General features: G+C 44.8%; 1 protein-coding gene and 1 long non-coding RNA gene across 7 annotated transcripts in view; one reads left to right on the top strand and one right to left on the bottom strand.

Annotated features, from left to right (window-relative positions):
- LOC146812089 (uncharacterized) overlaps nt 1–3630 on the top strand; it is a 60422-nt gene extending 56792 nt beyond the window's left edge. Inside the window, exon 3 of the long non-coding RNA XR_014966818.1 lies at nt 2241–3630. This is a non-coding gene — a long non-coding RNA (uncharacterized LOC146812089). The remainder of the gene's footprint in view (nt 1–2240) is intronic.
- Nucleotides 1–20608, bottom strand: part of ASIP (agouti signaling protein) — a 1080532-nt gene that overhangs the window by 386803 nt on the left and 673121 nt on the right. The window lies entirely within an intron of this gene.

The following is a 20608-nucleotide window of genomic DNA, read 5'->3' as shown; positions in this document are numbered from 1 at the left end:
TATCCTGAGTGGAAACCGTAAGACATGGTCCTGCCAAAGTTGGTAGTTTGGGTTCTCAGTTAATGGATCACCTGAATAGTTCTCTCATACATACCCAGAGACCTATACTTACCTCCTAACCAGAGACCTCTGTGGTGGTAGGGAGTATCATCTTTCTCAGCTGAGTAGGCAACCCCTATGTATTGGCAGGAGGTTGTTCAAGCTGGAACTCTTGTCTATTGGATTAATTCCCATTGTGATACCCTCTCAGAAATTCATACACAATAATGTCAGTAGATGAAGGTCCTCCAGCACTTAACATTGCTTAAAACCGCAGGCATGCGTTTACTCAGAAACTATTACAACATGGTCTCACACTTACGGGTGGAGATTTTACTTTTGTGGTTGAGTCTCATGAAGCATATAGCACATACGTATCAATTCCTGGGTTGCATTCCTGGCTGCAGACAACCCAACAGGTTCTATTTAACAACTGTACACAAGATGAAGTACTAAATAGCTACACACCATATGATGAAATAGAGATACCTTTAACATACCAAGAACACAGAATTTGGTTTGATGGTGCCCTTCCACACACACAGAAAATGTTAGACTAGGTCCCTTCAGCAATGAGGGAGAAACATGGCCAGTCGTAGCCTGACACACACCACAGCCTAATGTTGATAATTTATCAGCAGTACAAGTGCGGAGAGTATACAAACACTTAGTGACAACATACAGATGTTTGACACAGTTTCTTATTCAAACATTAACACTTAACTTTGCGCGTACTGCTCAAGCTGCACAACTACAATTGGCTATTTCGGTCATCAGCCCACCAACACTGAGGGCCAGTTGAAAGACCCTTACAATTTGCGAGTCACAAATTGTGTCGTTTTACGACTTGCGTATCGCAAAATGTATAGGACAACAGTGTCTCAGACACTGTTTGCGATTCCTAATGGGGTCGCAAATTGCCTGTCTCATTAATATTCATGAGGCAGGTGCAATTTCTGACCCCATTGGGAATGGCTAGCACTCCCAGGCATGGGTGCCTGCTGGGGTCAGCAGACCACCGTGCCTGTGACTGCTTTTTCAATAAAGCAGTTTTTTTTAAATGTAGCCCGTTTTCCTTAAAGGAGAACGGGATGCATTTATAAAAGAAAAATGAAAAATTTCTGCTTCATTTTTTTAAGAGTAGGGTGTGGTCCGTGGGACTTCTGCCTGCTCTTAAAAACATTTTTGCATGCATCCACAAAGGGGAAGGGGTCCCCTGGGGACCCCTTCCCGTTTGTGAGTGGCTTACCACCTACTTGAGGTAAACTGCAAGTGTTTTGCGGCCACAAAACAATCTTACATTGAAGTGTGAGTCGCTATTAGGAAGGGACGCCCGTGGCATGCCTCTTCCTAATAGCGAGTCACAAACCCTATTTTGCGAGTCGGAAATACGTTACTGACTCACAAAATAGGGTTTGTACATGGAGCAGACCTATTTTTCAGTCACACACGGGCCGATTTCCCATTTGCTACAGCAGAAAACGCTTGTATATCTGGCCCCAAATACAGTCATGGGTAAGGTTCCCATCAGACGGGAGGAGATTCTGTTCTGGATGGCACAAAAAACAAGTCAGTTTGAAGTGGCGTTTCCCCATACAGGACCGTACTAAAAACATGAAATATTGACTATTTGCTTGCTGATGGGGATGGCTCTCCCTCTAGAGGACTGCACCACTTGGGGTAAAGATTTTGCTGCATTATATACCAGATTACACTGTACCCCTTCATTAGCTGTTTTGGGGGAAGTGCTTAAACAGATATAGAATGAGTTCGTACCAGCACTTGTCCTGGATTTGGGGATGAATATGATGGGCAATTTTGCAGCGGTATCCGCCATTATGTTAAGTAACATAAAGGGAGAAACAGCAATGTTGGCTATACACCAGCTTCTGGGGGATTTGGCTCTGGAACAAAAGAAGAGCAAATTACCTAAGATTATAAAAAGAACCTATGCTCCACTAGGTAGAGATATTTTGGGATCCAGACCTGGTAAACCAACAACTAGAGAGTAATTCTGAAATGGATAACTCTAAGCAAGCACCCGGGTGTTCTACAAAGCAAAGGTGGGATAATAAGAAAAACAAAGATGGGTCTTCTCACCAGGAAGCCAATGAGAAATGCTATTACCTGTGTAACGTGATAATATTAGACTGTCAAACAGGTACCAGGAGACTGATACATATTCATCTTGTTCCCTTCAGGAGTCATCCGAAAAATGTTCAGAGATATGTGGACGGTCAGAGTGCAGATCGGAGGAGCACGTGAACCCGAAAAGGACTCGCAACTAACCCTGGGCAGTAAACTCCACACCGTTAGCAGAGTTTACAGAATTTTCCGCACTCCACGGACCACGCGGAGCACCGGAGCAGAGTTTTTTTCCTCCCTCGCACTCATCAACATCAAGTTGGCACGCGCGAGCGAGGAAAATCAACCTCCTGGTGAGATATCTCAACGTAAGTGGTTGAATTTCTCAATGCGAGTGGTCACAGCAGGTGCAACCACTGGCATTGAGAAACCTTCTGTTGGCGTTGAGAATGCTGCTGCGCAAGTAGAAAATCTACTCAATCAGCAGAAAGGAGGCTTCACCCTTTTGCTCTGTGCCCTCTTGTGCTGTGCATGGTGCCGTTCAAGATGATTTTACAGTGTTAGACAAACACCCAGAGCTTAAAATCACCATGAACAGCTTGACCTTAACGCACTCCACCGCTCGTGGAACACCACGTAGTGCGGCAGAGTTTGTTTGTCACTTCGTGAACTCTGCTCAGGCTTACTCACGACACTCATCTGACTACATCATTAAACAGCAAGATAAACCTAAAATATCAAAATACCAATTTAAAAAGAAGATGGCCAGACTTAAGGTCAGGCATGTGCCACGGATATTGAGGACACTGCTTCTGAATGGGAATGGGCAGTGACCATGCTGGACAGCATGGCAGAAATCATGATAGTTCAAGGAAGCTCGATGAATCTTCTGGTGGGAGAAGCGCTGAGTGAATATATCCAACTGGAAACACCGAATACTAGCATCCCTCATCGTTTATAGGAAATACAACTCCAATTGGAGGGGAACAAACCTAGAAATATGAATGTTCTCTTTTGAGAGGACATAACATACGATATTCTTTTGGCTGAAAAGGATTGATCACCTGAATTTGTGATAGATTGCCCAAACGGAGAAACAGTAATTTTACCTGCCTTTTCCATCCTCATTCCATAATCAGATAAAGATTCATATGCTGAGTAGTGGGTGTTAGCTATATCTACTTCGATATACTGCAACCATGAGGGGTGGGATGACAGTTCCCCTTACCATGAAATACCACTGAGGTTGACTCCATAACCTTAAACACAATACCCCATTGAACATGAATCTAAAAAACAAGTTAGGGAGATTCTCACAGAACTTGAATACAAGGATGTAATAGAAAGTTGCACCTCTTCAATGAATAATCCCTTGTTTCCCATGACGAAACCAAACCATTAAAATCATCTAGTATTAGACTACAGACACTTACATACAGCTACTCGCACATTTGCAGTACAAAACGTGTGCGGCACAGCACTAATGAACAACATGGTGCGTAAAAAATAAAAAATAAAATAGACCTCTCCAATGGATTTTTCTGTCAAAATATAGCGCAGGCTGTTTTTAGACAGGGTAATAGAACTTCTACAAATGTTTTGATGACCAGGCATTGTCCTATCCCAATGACTTGTATTTAACAGATGATAACCTTTTGGAGCACTTTTGGCCTACAAATATATCTTTAAAAAGTAAAAAAATTGCCTACTTCAACGTCCTGCTTCTGGGATATGGACTGTCAAGTGGAGGCAAAAGCCTGGCAATACATTTCTTAGAGAAATGTGCGCTCCTACAAACTCCAAATATGTTACAATCTATATTGGAATTCCTAAATTTTGGCAGAACGTACATTCCATACCACGCAGAATGGGTCAAACCATTCTACGACTTGATTCATCCAGACTTCTCAAGCACACAGTGGTCTACTGAACATACACACATACTACATTCAGTACAAGCTGACATGCTAGCTTCAAAACACTTGCACACATGTGTAAACACAACCAATCTGGTGATCCGCGTCATCACAGTGGCATTAGGGTAGACCTACATTACATTTAATAAAGACACTGTACCAATTGCATATAAATCGTATTTATATACCAATCCTGATATGTGCTTTGCACCCACAGAAAAAATACTGACAGCAGTACAGACTGCTGTGGTTAGAGAGAGAGCACTGGCTCATGAAAAACGCATAATTGTCGTGACCAAGGTGCCCACCCTAGAGGCCTTCATAAGAGCAAGCATCCCAAATGCAAAAGCATTACATCCACGTTGGATACCATTGGCTAACCCACTTACTGCATCAGACGTAGATTACAAATTTGACTCTACACTAAAAACACAATCTTTTCTGCAATATAAACCAGAATATCCTCTGTCTAATGAAATAATGCCTCTAGAACTGTATTATTACATCATATATACTGATAGTTCCGCCCAGCCTGCCGTAGGGCCAAAACACTAATACTCAGCAGCATGTGCAGCCGTAAAGAGGCACATGGAGGATGGAGAATTTCATCCTAAGGAAACCTACACGCAGTCACTTACTGACTGCACCGCACAGTTGGCGGATTTAGGATACACTAAAAACAATAAAAGGGGGTAGAGCACTCCTTGAGCACAGCACCGCAATGTCAAGGAAGATGAGGCCGGGGTCAGTGAACAGACAATGATATGGGGATAAAATAGGCTTACCTGATAGGTTACCAGGTGTTATGTATCATATAGGTACCACAATATAAGCTTAGGTAGTAACCAAACATTTCACCTATATTTCCCCTGCCATTACTCTACATAACAGTTCTTGGGACTAACCTATTACCTAGTTATGGTGCTGCTTACAGGATGTGGCGTTTTCCCTGAAAACTAGCCTCATTCATTATGCATGAGGATTCTTGGAAACTCAGCAGGACTACTATCTCCTGCATAATAACTCTGTATATGGGTAATTCGTTCCGTGATCCTAAGTCCAACATGACACAGCAAGGTAGTTCCCCTGAGGGTACCACTTTGGGTATATAAATAGCATATCTTTGCTGAGGCAGGGAGGGGAGAAAAAAGGACTTCCATGCTGACACTCTGATGCGAGACGCTGAGGTTCCTACACGCAGACACTCCAGCTCGCAGTGGTCTGACATCCCTCGCGGGGTGTCCATCTCGAGACCAAGGCTGGGATCCACAGTCTCTCACTTCAGGTAACGGGGTTGACTTTATCATAGAGGGATTCTTGGCTCTACACCTACATACATGCTAGGTACACTTAGGGACATCTAGTTAGGCTTCCATCGTAGGAGTACGCATTTATTACTGTCATGTATTTTTATACCTGCCTGTATTCACTGTTTTAGCACTGTGGTAGAGATCTACCATCCTTTTACTCTGTTGGTGCTTATAATCATTTATATCCGTTTCTTTCTTATGGTTGTTTCAGCACACCTATTTTACATTTGAATGACGCTGGTTCAATAAATGCTTATTGAAAATGTCCCCACCGTTTATTCTGTTTCTCTCTGAGACAAAGGGAGCATGAGTGACTGAGGGAAAAGCACTGTACTGATTCCACGATCCCTGATAGAACAGAGTTGTCATGTTCGATAGTTGCCAAGAGCTATTCTCTCCTTGGTAAGAGGAGTTTACAGTGGCACTGTGAACTAGCTGGTATACAGGCAAACATACTCATTGGGGGTGTCTGGAATCAGTCTGAACACCAATCCCACAGTATATGTTGTCTAAATGCTCAGATCCTATATAGGTTTATAGGAACTACATGACAAAGGTCCTTGCCCCAGACTCTGGCCTTCCTTGCCATGGCTCTCATACATACACTGCACTGTTCGGAGAAGATCGGAGCTGGTGAGTCACCCGGTTAAACCCAGACCGCCTGTCCAGACCAGAGTGGTGTGTTAGTTAGCCGGAAGTGACTGAACTCCGTTTATCAGCAGCGTCTGCTGCACCATCCGCCCCAAGAAACACCCGGTCTGTACTGGCATCATGCTCGCATCTCCCAAGTTCCACGTAGACTGGCCTCACAACAATGTGTCTGTCTACATTGCGTGCTGGTGTATTGCTGTGTCACATATCCTTGTCATACCTCAAATACACTTTTTGTGTAAAGTCAAGTGCATGGGTGCCAGTCTACACATTAAAGAAGAAGGGGCTCAGGGGATCACATTTATGGTATCTATCATGGTGCATGCAGAATATGGTGCATGGAGACATCGGAAGACATTTGTTTTTGGAGATTGGGGAGCAGTAAACTCCGCTACAAGGTGGTAGCAGAGTTTTTGGTGAATTCCGTGCTCTAAGTGGAGTGTGGAATGGGTAAAACTCTGTGAACTCTGCTGGCGGAGCGGAGTTCACTGCCCACCCCTACCAATAACTTGTTCAAGTATGAGGATAGACACAGACATCATGGTGGCTGTCAATGCTGCACATGACACCCACTTGCCGAAAGACTTTCCACTCAAGTGCACAAGTTAGATGCACAAAATATATAAAATGTCCTCACATTCCTGGAGTGGGGAACAGAGTCATTCCAAATTCAGATCACAAGTTAGGATTGATTCTAGCTGCACACAAGGGTCTTGCACCAGTACACACAGGGATGGCTGCTACAATTTAATTATTGCAGCAATGCTACTGGTGGCCAGGTCTTTACAAACAGACCAAGGACTTTGTTTTCAAATGTGACATCTGCCAGCAAATGAAGGGTTCCACCATGACTCGTCCACCACAGACGTCTTTAATGATTTCAAACAAGCCTCTGGCTTGTGTTTATTTGGACCATTGCGGCCCTTTGACATCAGAAGGGGCTTACAAGTATATCTTGGAAGCAGTGGATTCCTGCTCTTGATTACAGTTGGTATGGCCACAACGGTCGGCAGACACCCAAACTGTTATAAAGGATCTTAGAGTCTTTATCAGGACATATGCAGTTGGCACACTACATTCCGACCAGGGTCTTGCGTTTGGCTTTATGTCTTACAAAGAAGCCATGGGAAGACTGGGTGTGACCTTGCGTTATTCCATCCCGTACCATCCAGAGGGAAACCCGGTTGTGGGGAGGGAAGACCTGGACTTAAAGCAGTCTTTAGCAGCTCAGGTGCTAGGCTCAGGTTTCAGTTGATCCATCATCTATATGGGGTCCACAGGACACTTAACAATCTGCCTAGAAAATCCCTGGGTGATTGGATTCCATATGAAATCCTGTTTAGGGTAAAGATGTGGGTCCCAGACCTTGACAGTCCCTGCACAGTGGCAGCGAAACACCACTTGAGCTAAACACATGTCTGACTATTTTACAGGAACTGAACAGTTTCTGGGATGAACAAAGCAACGTCCAATTAAAATGCACCACCACTGGTGAAGTGAAGGAAGTACCGGCAAGGCCTGTCTGGATTCCAAAGACTGTGGATCTGGTCAGGGAGAAAATTGTGGACAAGAAAGAATTTGAGCCATCCATACCTGTCCTGGCTGTTGAAGGTACCAGAACTGCACTTCTACAGCCTCTTGCCGGCCACAAAAACAAGAGATTTGTCTTCATTGAGCTGATCGAACCATACCATGTGGCCGATTCTCAACAGTAAGCCTTGTGGGATCCTGAGCAGTTACATGCCTCCTCTCGCTACTATACAGGAAGTTCAGATGGAAGCTGTAATCACAGATGAAGCATCCCCTCTCCAATGAGCGATGACAGTAACTAACATGGAAGTATCCCTTTTGCCAGTTACTACAACAGCTACTGTACAGTCAACCAGTACAGAAACATAAATTTCAATTCAGAATCCTGACACGAATACTGTTCACGTCAACGTACCACAGATCGAGTCCTCTTCCAGTTCTAATACCTGCAGAGCTGCCCAAAAATAGGTTGGACTGCCTTTGGCTACTTTATTGACTTTGATGACATCTCTTCGGATTCATCTGATCCACCACCACCTCTACTGCTTCAGCTGAGACTGCATGTTTTCTATCTTTGGCTGAAAAAGACATACTTTGTTTCTCCATGGTAACACCTTTGAATTACAATTACGTTACCTTTTCTGGTCCTCTGGATTGGTTTGGTGGCAGTGTTTTTTCTGCTTCTAAATGGACATTACCCAGAACGCTCAGCAGTACAACTGGTGAACTTGGTTCTTAAACCACATTTATCATCACACCAATAATTAAGAGACCTTTCCCTGGTAAACATTTTGGGTGTTCAAGTTCCTGATGGGATTGTTTGGGATACGGTATCGTAGGATGTGTATGGCCCCACTGAACTTTTACAAATTCCATATTTGTTCAAATTATCTCTAAATTACATTGTCACCCCTAGTACTATCTCTGGTGATTGGGATGTAGATAAAGTACATTAAATGCTAGAAGATCTAGGGCATTCTACTGTTTTCTCGTCTGATGAACTGTGCAAATGTACAACTACAACATCACGGTCTGCATAAAGCAAGTACTCCAAGTGCTGATTTTAATTATACACAATGAGAACATTGCCTTACACCACCACGGATAGTTCAAAGACATTTGCGCAAACGTCTGCTTATTTTTCTGGTATGATAGGTTAGAGCCAGTGTCATAGTATTATAAACTTGAACTATCACCTGTAAAGAAAAATACGCGGACAAACACCAAGCTGATAATTCTGCTTTCTTTCTTTCTCAGCTGTCAACCCAAAGCTTTGACTTTTGGAGGGATACTATTGATGTCAAATCAATTTGGGAAAGAAGGGATTAGTAAGTTCAGGGGATCAAGACTTTGTTTAGAGCTTGCCACATTCTACAACAAATGATTTTCCTGAACAAAGCTGTGCAACAAACGTCATGTCTTGGTTTAGCTACAATCAAGGATATGAACGTGCCACACATTTCCACATTTGCACGTTTCCAAAACTGGCAGCAGTTTACAAAATATAAGGAGGAAACACTAAACACAATGCTACGTAATGGCACATACAATTCATCAGAAAAAAATTGGAGGGGATGCTAAGTTTGAACATTAGATACTAACAGATGTCAAGCACAGTTGCTGGGTAACACCAAGGTCTTTAAAATCAGCAGGCCTGACCAGTGTTATGTACAGACAGAACACTCAGGGATGGTGACAACTTATAGTGTTGAAAAGTTGTGCCTTAAAAACCTCAACTTTGTCCCAGGTGAAACAACACTTGTCCCTTCTTTCTGATGAACTGGAACCGTTGGGACTTCTTGATAGGTCCTCGAAAAACCACTCTAAAAATGCTTCTTCTATGCAATATATAATGAAATATGGATGGTTTCTCAGCAAGAAGCTGGTGAAAGAATGCACAACATTGGCAAGGCTAATTTAGAAAAGGCTACATAGAGAAATTAGAGCTGAACCCACCCCTTTGATTGGATAATCCACTGGTTTATTACTCTGCCGATTTCAAAATTATATTTCCAATAGTGCTTAGAACATCATCAAGTGGGCGCATATAAAGCGTTTGGGGAAGTGTATGAATACGAGTACTGAGAATTAAATTTTAAATTCCGGTGGCAGGATAAAGACACAAATGTTTTTCTCTTCTTTGAGGTGTGCCTTTGAGATCATCATCTGCAGTGGCTGGGAGTAGAAATGTTTCATCTACTTCTCTGAACACATGTGCAATTTGCTATTCCGTTTGGTGGGAACTTATGATTCAACCTGTTTTTAAACATCCTAAATTCTTTTTAAATTTTGTTCTTATATGCTTTTATATTTTTAATGATAACTGTCTGTATACTTTAGGTTCCAAACTCTATGATTATCTTTTTTAAATGATTTTAATAGATTTTTAGCATCTTTATATAAATACATGCTGTAGCATTGCTTTGCACAGCTTTCTTATTATTTGAAAACTTTAGTCAACTTATGTCTGAGAAGTGGGTGTCACTTGGCTCAGTTAGGCCCGGGAAAGAAACACTACCGATTTGACATGTATGTATACATTTCTTAAGTTGCCTTCTTTTCCGCAAAATGACTTATGACACACAATTGCTTGCGTGACAGTGCAGGATTAGTTTCTCTGAAACCACATTGCTTACAAAACCACTTTGTAGGCACACTATCACGACACATTGAACATTTCTTTAAAAGCCTCGACACACATTGTGCAAATGTTGTTGTTTGTAATTTCGAGATGACTTTGCTATTAAAGAGACAATAAACAATGTCAGGTCAGCTAGAGCATTGACACTGAAGCATGAATACTGTTCTTATAAATACACACATATTTCCGTGCGTAGATCAGTGGAGCACTCTGCTTTCATTGCAAGGTCATCGCTGTGTAAGCTGCTTCCTGTTTTCCCTCTGTGAGGAGGGATGTCTAACTTGTGATCAAGACGGGGACTTGCATACCTTGACTTCAGGTAATGGGGGGGTTAGATCATCCAATAGGGGATTCTTGGCAGAACACTCACCTATGCAACTAGGTTAGGGAACACATAGCACACTATACCCAGTACTTATATACCAGCATACATACACTGTTTTAGCATAATGATGAAATTGTTCATTCTCTTCACTGCCCTTATATTGCTAATCACTTTTATCTGCTTCTGTCTATTGAGTATTGTACTGCGTAAGGTTTATACATGAATCACAATGGTTCAATAAATAATGACAATACCCCTTAGTGCATTTCTTGTGTATCTCTCTGAGAGAGCACGAGTGACTGAGTGAAAAGGTTCTAGATCTGTTAACACGATTCCTTTGGTGATCATGGTTGTCATGTTCTAAGGTTGCCTGAACCATTTGTTACCTTACTAGGTTTAGGGATACTTATGTTAGCACTATGAGCTAGATGGGCTATAGGCCAATATATCCTGAGGGGGTGTATGGAATCTGTCTAGCACCCTCCCAACGTTTATATTGTCCGACAAACAAACGGTTCCTCCTGAAAAGTGTAAATCATTCAACAGTGGAAACTGTACAGCAGGTTACCTGTTGACCCCAGCAAGCCACCATAACTATGATGACCTACATCCATAGTGAGGCGCAATTAACAATGTACTGCAATAATATTAATGAGGGAAGATGGAATACAACCCTCTATAATTCAAAATGCTAAGAAGTGACTTGCTAGTAAATAGGTTGGTTTTTAACATACTTAACAGGTCACAAAAATACTGGCCACAAATTGTGACCAGTATTTTGTGACCAATAAAGAGCACGTTAAGGCCATATTTCATTTGGAGGAAGGTTTTACAGAAACATCAATCTTTCTCACTGCCAGACCACTTAATGGAATTCTTAGTATATCAATTTGGAGAAGTTTCACAAAATGTTTTCAGACCATAGCTTTTTCCTATAGCTGGGAAAAGATTAATTAAGGACCATACCACCACTTACTATAATGAAGCATATTCCATTTTGTCTGGTTTTTCTGTTAAAAGATTAGTAACGGGATGGGTAAACAAATGTGTGTTTGGGTTCAGGCAAGTAGATTCTGTGACTGGTGAAAAAACATGGTAAATTTGGAACTTTTTCAAACATTCTCAATGCATTTCCCCACGGTTCATACATACATTTTGTTTCAGAAAGGAAAATTGGATTAAGTGAGTACTCAAAGGTGGAAAGTGACCCAATCTCCCTTATTGGTAAGGGGTAATGGGAAATTATTTCCCCAAACAGATTTTATTTTTATTTGTAGATAAAAAAGGGGCAAAAAAGTGTGGTTGTACGTTTCCCCAGTGATCCACCTGTGGACAATCCACTTAAGCATGGATAGCAAAAATAGGAAGTCAATTAGAAATGAATGATTTCAATTGGGTGCCAACAGCTTTGGAATTTTTGGAATTCAAAAAACAAGGACATCTATTACCACCATAAGGATAACCTACTACTCATAGATTTGCTTATTAGTTGTACTTTATTTGCCCTAATTCAAAATCTAGAACAATGATAATGTTCTAAGCATTCTGATTGGCTGAGCCAAAATCAACATTTTGTACAGAGCAGCTCTCTGTTAGGGCCTAAGTCAAAATTGAGCCATGAAATGTGCAGCAGTGAATATTATAACATTGTGCTTCCTAAATAAGCTTGTAATGCACAAGTCACATATAGAAATTAGGATAATTTATTCCTTAAGTGAAATAATATTGCGAAAACATGTATCTATTCGTAATTGTAATTCTAGACCAATGAGTCAATGGTTGAAACAGGGATTTACATAAAAAATTGCTTCATCCTTTTCATCTTTTGAATTAAATGTTTTTCTAGTCGTTTCCAGGGAAGACATGGCTTGGCAGTTCGGGCTGGACTGTTCCCATGAGGCACAGGGTCAGACTGATTTGCATATGGCCATGTCTGAACTGGGGTGGCAGAGTGGGCTAAAGAACGGTGGTGGATTAAACCCAGATCAGTTGACTGGGGGTGAGTGCTTGCAATGTTCAACACTCCGTCCATCATTTCCTTTGGTTTTGCTTAGATCTACAACCAACCATGAAAATCTTGCACTCAGGGCACGTTTGACTGGAGTATAATCATCACACTCATTGGCCTTATCAATTTTTATTCACCAACATCAATGGGTACAAGAAGGAATGGCTGGACACCCTCGACTTCTTTTTCAAATGCCAATTTATAAGAAAATTCAGAAATCGGAGGTAATGAATGAATAACCGCCCTTGCCTAACTGAGGCCGTATGAACTTCCATGTCCATGTTTTGGCAGGAGTTCAACAGTAATGTACATAACATCAAATTTAAGCACAGAATGATCCAGGGATCAGATAATTACATGCCAAATAGGTGCTAATACTGAATGTGATTGTAATAGAAATGATTTGCTCACATCTCTAAGCTACACTGTTACTTTAAATAGTAAACTTTACTTGTGCAAAACTAGGCTATGAAAAGCAGTCATTTGGAAGCCTCAAGAACTGTCAACTTTCCACCAACAATGTACACTCCATATTTTGCTTGCCAGATTCAAGGAATTAAGAGACAAATGCTGCCGTTGAGCCTTTGCTATCTCTGTCTGCTTGTCTCTTCTGGATAAAGTTTTGCTAGAGCTTCCCGGAACAATCATTCTTTTGTCTGTAAACAATAAAGATACATGCAACTTGCATGCACAACAAAGATGCCTAAAAATAGCCCCTAAAGAATCTCTGCAATCACCTCTTTACCCAGTTAGTCGAAAGGTTACTGTAAATTTAAATTGAGCTCCTACTTCTGAGCATGCCACAGATACATATCAATAGAAGCTGACACTTGCAAACGCCAATGGGTCTGGCTATTTTATAAATGCAAGTGATCCTCCATTGATCAGCAAGTTTGTTGATGTAGTTGTACGGATGAGTGAGTGAATGAAAGTGCTAATGCTGATGCTATGGCTGGATGGATAAGTGAATGCAGTGATGGATGAATGAGTAAGCAACTAAGTGCATAGATAAGTAAAGGGAAAGTTTGTAGAAGAATGACTAGTTGATTAAGTGGATGCATTGATTATTTGCAAGATGAATTGGTGAGTGCAGGAATGAATTGATGAGTGCCTGGATGAATGCAGATAGGTTACACCAATCTCCTAGATTGAAGTTTTAGACAGCAGCATTTTTGGTGTTATGAAAATGGAAATATGTACCATTATTACCTCACTGTTATCGTTAGTGTAGGACTTGGCCCTTTTTCCCTCATTTGTTTTCGTTTTTGTAGTATTGATGCAGATTCAGGGAGCCATTTTATCTACCCCTGAAACTTCTATCTGAGGGCCTGGAGCACAAAATGGTGGCCACCTGTGACATCACCAGCATCCACTGGAACCTGCTAGCACCTTCCAGAACATTCCAGAACCCTGTGACAGTTGGAGGCGGTTTAGAATGTTGGGAAGCTAAGACAGAGAGTTGGCAGTTGGAGCTGGCAGTTGGCACCTGACTGGTGAAGAGTGAGCAGCAGAAACTTGAAGGAGGAAGGAGTGAAGCAGCAGGGGTTGAAACTTGTGCCTGGAGTGGGGTCCATAAACCCACCCTTGATACTAGTCCCTACTGACTGAGCCCAGCCTGGAGCCCTGTGTGGGAAGAAGCAAGAAAAACCATCCCAAGGACCTGGACAGCAGGAACAGGCCTTAGAAACAGAGAACAGCAAGATCCTGACCTGGAAACTGGTTTCCCTGGAGTCCGATGTTGAGTAGCCTGAGACCTGGAGCCCGAGGTGGAGAAGCGGCGCCGACTGGAAAGCAGACGTCATACCCGGAGCCGCCAGAGGTCAAGAGAGGGCGCCGTCAGAGGTCGTGAGGAGTACCAGAGGTCGAGGAGGAAGTCACCCGAGGTCGAGTGAGCGGCGTCGACGGGGGAGTGAAGTCCGCCCTCCGGAGTCGCCGGAGACCGAGGTGAAGCGTGCCGGAGGTCGGGAGTGGAGATCGCACTCCGGAGTCGCCGGAACCTGAAGGGAATCGTACCGGAGGTCGGGAGTGGAGATCGCACTCCGGAGTCGCCGGAAACCTGAGGAGAGGGGCACCGGAGGTCGGGAGTGGAGATCGCACTCCGGAGCCGCCGGAAGTCGACATCGAGCCAAGGCCGGCCGACGTCATCGAATCCGAGGTCGCCATCGGACCGGAGCCGCCCGACGTCGACACCGAGCCAAGACTGCCCGACGTCATCGAATCGGAGGTCGAGATCGAACCGAGGCCGCCGACATCGAAACCGGAACCGCCTACTGGCGTCGTCAAGAACTGACATTGCGCCGAGGCCGCCGACATCGAATCGGAACCGCCTCACGGCGTCGACACGACTCCAGCGGCGTCGGAGCTTCAGAAAAAGGGCAGTAAGTGGAATAGAGGGCGCCAAAGGCCCTGTGGAATCCTAAGAGACTACTCTAGGGGTTAGAGAGGTGCTGGAACCAGCTGGACTGTGCCAGGGGTGAGCTGAGACTAATTTAGAGGGGTTGTGTAGAGTGAGAGAGCCAGGTCTCTGATATTCCCCCCTTGATCTACCTCAGTTTAGGCCTCAGCCTTGTCCAAGCCAGGGAGTAGACACCCTCAAGCCTTCCACATCCCCACAAGCTGTGCCTGGGCCAAATCAGCCCATAGTAACCTCAAATGTGATCTGATTCTATGAGTGTCACTGTCAGCTTTTAATTATTTATTAGGGGCACTGTATTTATTGTATTTAACCTATTTATTGCTTCACTGTATTTATTGGTCCACAGTATTTATTGATGCACAATATTTATTGGTTTACAGTATTTATTGCCTCAAAATATTTAATTGCCTGTATGTACTGCACTTATATTTATACCTTCCTTATTTATGATCACCCCTATTTATTGAATCATTAAGCCAGTATTTATTTGACCTGCACTATTTAAAAAGTTTGTATATTGTGATTGTGTTATTATTTATCTAATCAGCAACTGAGAGAAAAAGAAGATAAAGAAAGATATTTTCATAATTTTTACGGTGTAGAGTCGTTTTTGGAACGGATGCACGCATGGTTATTGTATGGGTATGTCGTATGCTTAGCACGGTGCCTGATTCCTGACCACTCGAGCCAAGCTACCACAGTGTGTCCGGGAGAACACCACCACCCTTCCAGAGTGGGAGTGTGTTTTTCTAACATAATTGGTGTTCAGTGGTGGGATAGAGCTGTGCCTACGTATACTCAACAATAACTGTGGGTAGTCCATAGGCCTACACCGGGAGTTTTCTCAAAGCGGCCTTCCTAATTGTGGGTTTTTGCTTTTTCCAAATTTACTCTGGTGGTGGGAGGAGGTATTATTAAAGGTACCCCCCTGCATTGTTACTGCAAATAACTGTCCTCTGACCTGAGTGGGCAAGATGGAGTTTGTACTGGAGAATTTAGAAACGTACACTGTGGCCCAACTCAGGGAGTTTTGCCAGCGGGAGGGGGTGTATTGTCCCCCAGGAGCAAAGAAGGTTGCACTCCAAACCAGCTTAAGGGCTTGGGGGGAGGCACGCCGAGAAAGCAAGGCTGAGGAGGAGGACAGGGATAGAGAGACCGACAGTGAGGGAGCTGGTTTGTACCAACCGGAGGTGGGGAACCTGTCAGCGGGGCCCAGGACACTTTCCAGGAAGGGCAGCAGTGCCTCTAGCGGTGGCTTGTCTAAAGTGGAGTTAACAGACCGGAGGGAGAAAAGACAGCTCACATGGGACTTAGCAAGGCTGGAGAAAGAGATGGAGGAGAGAAGGATGGCGCACGAGCTTCAGATGAAGGAGTTGGAGCTGCGTGCCCTCCAGATGAGTGTGTCCAGCGAGGACACTGGTGGCAGCATACCGGAAGCTCCACAGGAGCTAGAAGTTTATTTACCCCAGGATGACATCACCAGGGTGTCTGAGGAGGCATTGGGGTGGGAACCTGAAGGGGGTAGTGCAGGGATCTCCCAACCCAGCGAGGTGAGAGAAGTGGCAGATAGCCCAGCTAGGTCCCAGGGAGAGAGGGTTGTAGGGCCTCACGACCTATCTGTAGGAAGGCGTGAGACGGGGAGGTGTCCTGAGGTGCCCCAACCGAAGTCTCAGGGCCTGGAGAGTTCCGCAAGGGAGCCCCAGGTTGGGAGCCTAGGCTGTCCCGATGTGCCCTCCAGTGCAGGGGAGCCCCTAGTGTCAGGAGGACCCAGGGCAACTGTAACCAGCGCGCCTGAGGTTCTGGGGTTGGCCCAGTTTCAGGGTTTAGGTCCTGGGCTGGGATGCCAGGCTCAGGGGTTGCCTGACCTGGCGGGTGGGGCCTCTGTTAACCGGGTCCCTCCGAAATTGACTTCCAGGGGTACTTTTCCCGTTAGGAGGGTGCTGAAATCTGGAAGGGGGTGCAGAGGGAGGAAGGTCTCGCCTCGGGCACCGACTCAGCCTAAGGGTTTAGACCCTAGGTTGAAGGATCAGTTGAGGGGTCAAGGCCCTAGACTGAGGAGGAAGTGGTGGTCTGAGGGTGCCTCGCAGGGTAGGGTGAGGAACCCCAGAAGGAGAGTTAGGGGGAGGAGAGCCTCGCCCCTGAAGGCTGGTCAGCCTAAGGGTGTGAACCCCAGGAGGAAGGACCAGAGGCAGTTTAGGACTGCAAGGAGGAGGACCGGAGTGGTCAACGGGCACTACAGGCCTGGGGCTACTGCCCCCCACTCCGCGAGATCACCCGGGCCAGAGACATCTGGACGGCCCAGGGGCCGGTCCTGGCCACAACTAGCTAGGGAGCCCCAGTGGGGTGGTTTTGTTGGTCCAGGGAGGCTTGTTAGGGAACCATTGGGTTCCAGAGCGGAGGAGAACTTGCGGGAGCTCCTGCCGTTGCGGGCCGGCGTCCACCTTTTCTCGCCCCAAGCAGGGAAGACCATCAAGGCATTGATCGGTCTACCCTGGCTTTTGGCTGGAAGGGGGTTATGTAGGACTTGGCCCTTTTTCCCTCATTTGTTTTCGTTTTTGTAGTATTGATGCAGATTCAGGGAGCCATTTTATCTACCCCTGAAACTTCTATCTGAGGGCCTGGAGCACAAAATGGTGGCCACCTGTGACATCACCAGCATCCACTGGAACCTGCTAGCACCTTCCAGAACATTCCAGAACCCTGTGACAGTTGGAGGCGGTTTAGAATGTTGGGAAGCTAAGACAGAGAGTTGGCAGTTGGAGCTGGCAGTTGGCACCTGACTGGTGAAGAGTGAGCAGCAGAAACTTGAAGGAGGAAGGAGGGAAGCAGCAGGGGTGGAAACTTGTGCCTAGAGTGGGGTCCATAAACCCACCCTTGATACTAGTCCCTACTGACTGAGCCCAGCCTGGATCCCTGTGTGGGAAGAAGCAAGAAAAACCATCCCAAGGACCTGGACAGCAGGAACAGGCCTTAGAAACAGAGAACAGCAAGATCCTGACCTGGAAACTGGTTTCCCTGGAGTCCGACGTCGAGTAGCCTGAGACCTGGAGCCCGAGGTGGAGAAGCGGCGCCGACTGGAAAGCGGACGTCATACCCGGAGCTGCCAGAGGTCGAGAGAGGGTGCCGTCAGAGGTCGTGAGGAGTACCAGAGGTCGAGGAGGAAGTCACCCGAGGTCGAGTGAGCGGCGTCGACGGGGGAGTGAAGTCCACCCTCCGGAGTCGCCGGAGACCGAGGTGAAGCGTGCCGGAGGTCGGGAGTGGAGATCGCACTCCGGAGTCGCCGGAACCTGAAGGGAATCGTGCCAGAGGTCGGGAGTGGAGATCGCACTCCGGAGTCGCCGGAAACCTGAGGAGAGGGGCACCGGAGGTCGGGAGTGGAGATCGCACTCCGGAGCCGCCGGAAGTCGACATCGAGCCAAGGCCGGCCGACGTCATCGAATCCGAGGTCGCCATCGGACCGGAGCCGCCCGACGTCGACACCGAGCCAAGACTGCCCGACGTCATCGAATCGGAGGTCGAGATCGAACCGAGGCCGCCGACATCAAAACCGGAACCGCCTACCGGCGTCGTCAAGAACTGACATTGCGCCGAGGCCGCCGACATCGAATCGGAACCGCCTCACGGCGTCGACACGACTCCAGCGGCGTCGGAGCTTCAGAAAAAGGGCAGTAAGTGGAATAGAGGGCGCCAAAGGCCCTGTGGAATCCTAAGAGACTACTCTAGGGGTTAGAGAGGTGCTGGAACCAGCTGGACTCTGCCAGGGGTGAGCTGAGACTAATTTAGAGGGGTTGTGTAGAGTGAGAGAGCCAGGTCTCTGATATTCCCCCCTTGATCTACCTCAGTTTAGGCCTCAGCCTTGTCCAAGCCAGGGAGTAGACACCCTCAAGCCTTCCACATCCCCACAAGCTGTGCCTGGGCCAAATCAGCCCATAGTAACCTCAAATGTGATCTGATTCTATGAGTGTCACTGTCAGCTTTTAATTATTTATTAGGGGCACTGTATTTATTGTATTTAACCTATTTATTGCTTCACTGTATTTATTGGTCCACAGTATTTATTGATGCACAATATTTATTGGTTTACAGTATTTATTGCCTCAAAATATTTAATTGCCTGTATGTACTGCACTTATATTTATACCTTCCTTATTTATGATCACCCCTATTTATTGAATCATTAAGCCAGTATTTATTTGACCTGCACTATTTAAAAAGTTTGTATATTGTGATTGTGTTATTATTTATCTAATCAGCAACTGAGAGAAAAAGAAGATAAAGAAAGATATTTTCTTAATTTTTACGGTGTAGAGTCGTTTTTGGAACGGATGCACGCATGGTTATTGTATGGGTATGTCGTATGCTTAGCACGGTGCCTGATTCCTGACCACTCGAGCCAAGCTACCACAGTGTGTCCGGGAGAACACCACCACCTTCCAGAGTGGGAGTGTGTTTTTCTAACAGTTAGGGAATAGAATTTTTTTTAAAACTTTGAAATTCACTGAAAAAAACAAAGGTTACAGGGACATTATAGTTAGGAATTGGAATAAAAAAACCTTAGAAATTCACTGAAAAAAAACAAAGGTTACAGGGGCGTTATAGTTAGGCTTAAGTTTTACTCATACAAAACCAGTGAAATTCAGCAGTTATTGTTAGCTAACTATAACTCACACCCCGCAATACACTGCTCATTACCTCACATATTACATCACTCATGACATGGTCAGTGACACCACTGATGACATCACTGATGACATCATCCAGTGATTGTGTGTGTTTTAAAACTGTTTATGTTAAATATATATACCAAGGTGTATTGTTGAATCAGAGGGTGTATGAGTGCCTACATGGATGATTCAGTGGGTGTGTGACTGACTGTATAAGTGAGGGATTTGGTGTCTCAGTGAATGTATGGATTAGTGACCGGTTATATAAATGTCTGAATCAGTCTGCCAGTTGGTGTCTAAGTGGCTGTATGGATGTGTGAATGAGTTGAGTACAGTGGAACACCATATCTCACAGTGGTATACAGTGGAGTAGCGTACAGTGGAGTAGAGTGGCCTAAAGTCAAGTACCATAGAGTGGTGTGCCGTACAGTGGAGTTGCGTACAATGAAATAGTGTAGATGTCATAAGCCACCTACCTGGATCCCAGATGATTCCAATGGGGCAGCAACACTAGTTCTTGAATGCTCCTGAGACTTGCCCTTGGTTTACAGGAGGAGACACTGCTCCGGTGGCAAATCCCAGGAGGAAGGGGGTTGGGTTGAAGAGAGCATGTAGAGTCAAAAATGCTGTGTCTCGTCTACTCAACAACAACACTGAAGCAGGCATTCACACCAGTCTGATGAATGGTACCAGTCGATATGGTACCATAAACAAACAAATAATAAGGTTTTAGTCTAGCACTAACTCTTAACTTTTAATGTATCACTTCACAAAAGATTTTCAGATGTCAACCAAGTTTTGTTGTTGTTTTGTTTTCATTTAGATTGTCTGAAGAGGCTCCTTTATCAAGCTTTTCAAAACTGTAGTGAGCATGAGTTCAGCGTCAAACCCACAAGCAAATTTGATCGAGGTTGGCTTCACCCAAGTCCTCTCTGGCAGAGCCCTGCCAACAATATGTACAAGTTGAACAAAAAAACTGGCTACCTTTGTTTCCAGCATGATGTTGCAACTGAGCGCAGCATG

Source organism: Triturus cristatus, chromosome 7, assembly GCF_964204655.1.
Source record: "Triturus cristatus chromosome 7, aTriCri1.1, whole genome shotgun sequence".
NCBI lineage: Eukaryota > Metazoa > Chordata > Amphibia > Caudata > Salamandridae > Triturus > Triturus cristatus.
Note: the sequence above shows the minus strand (reverse complement) of the source record. Positions and strands in the feature narration are given on the sequence as shown.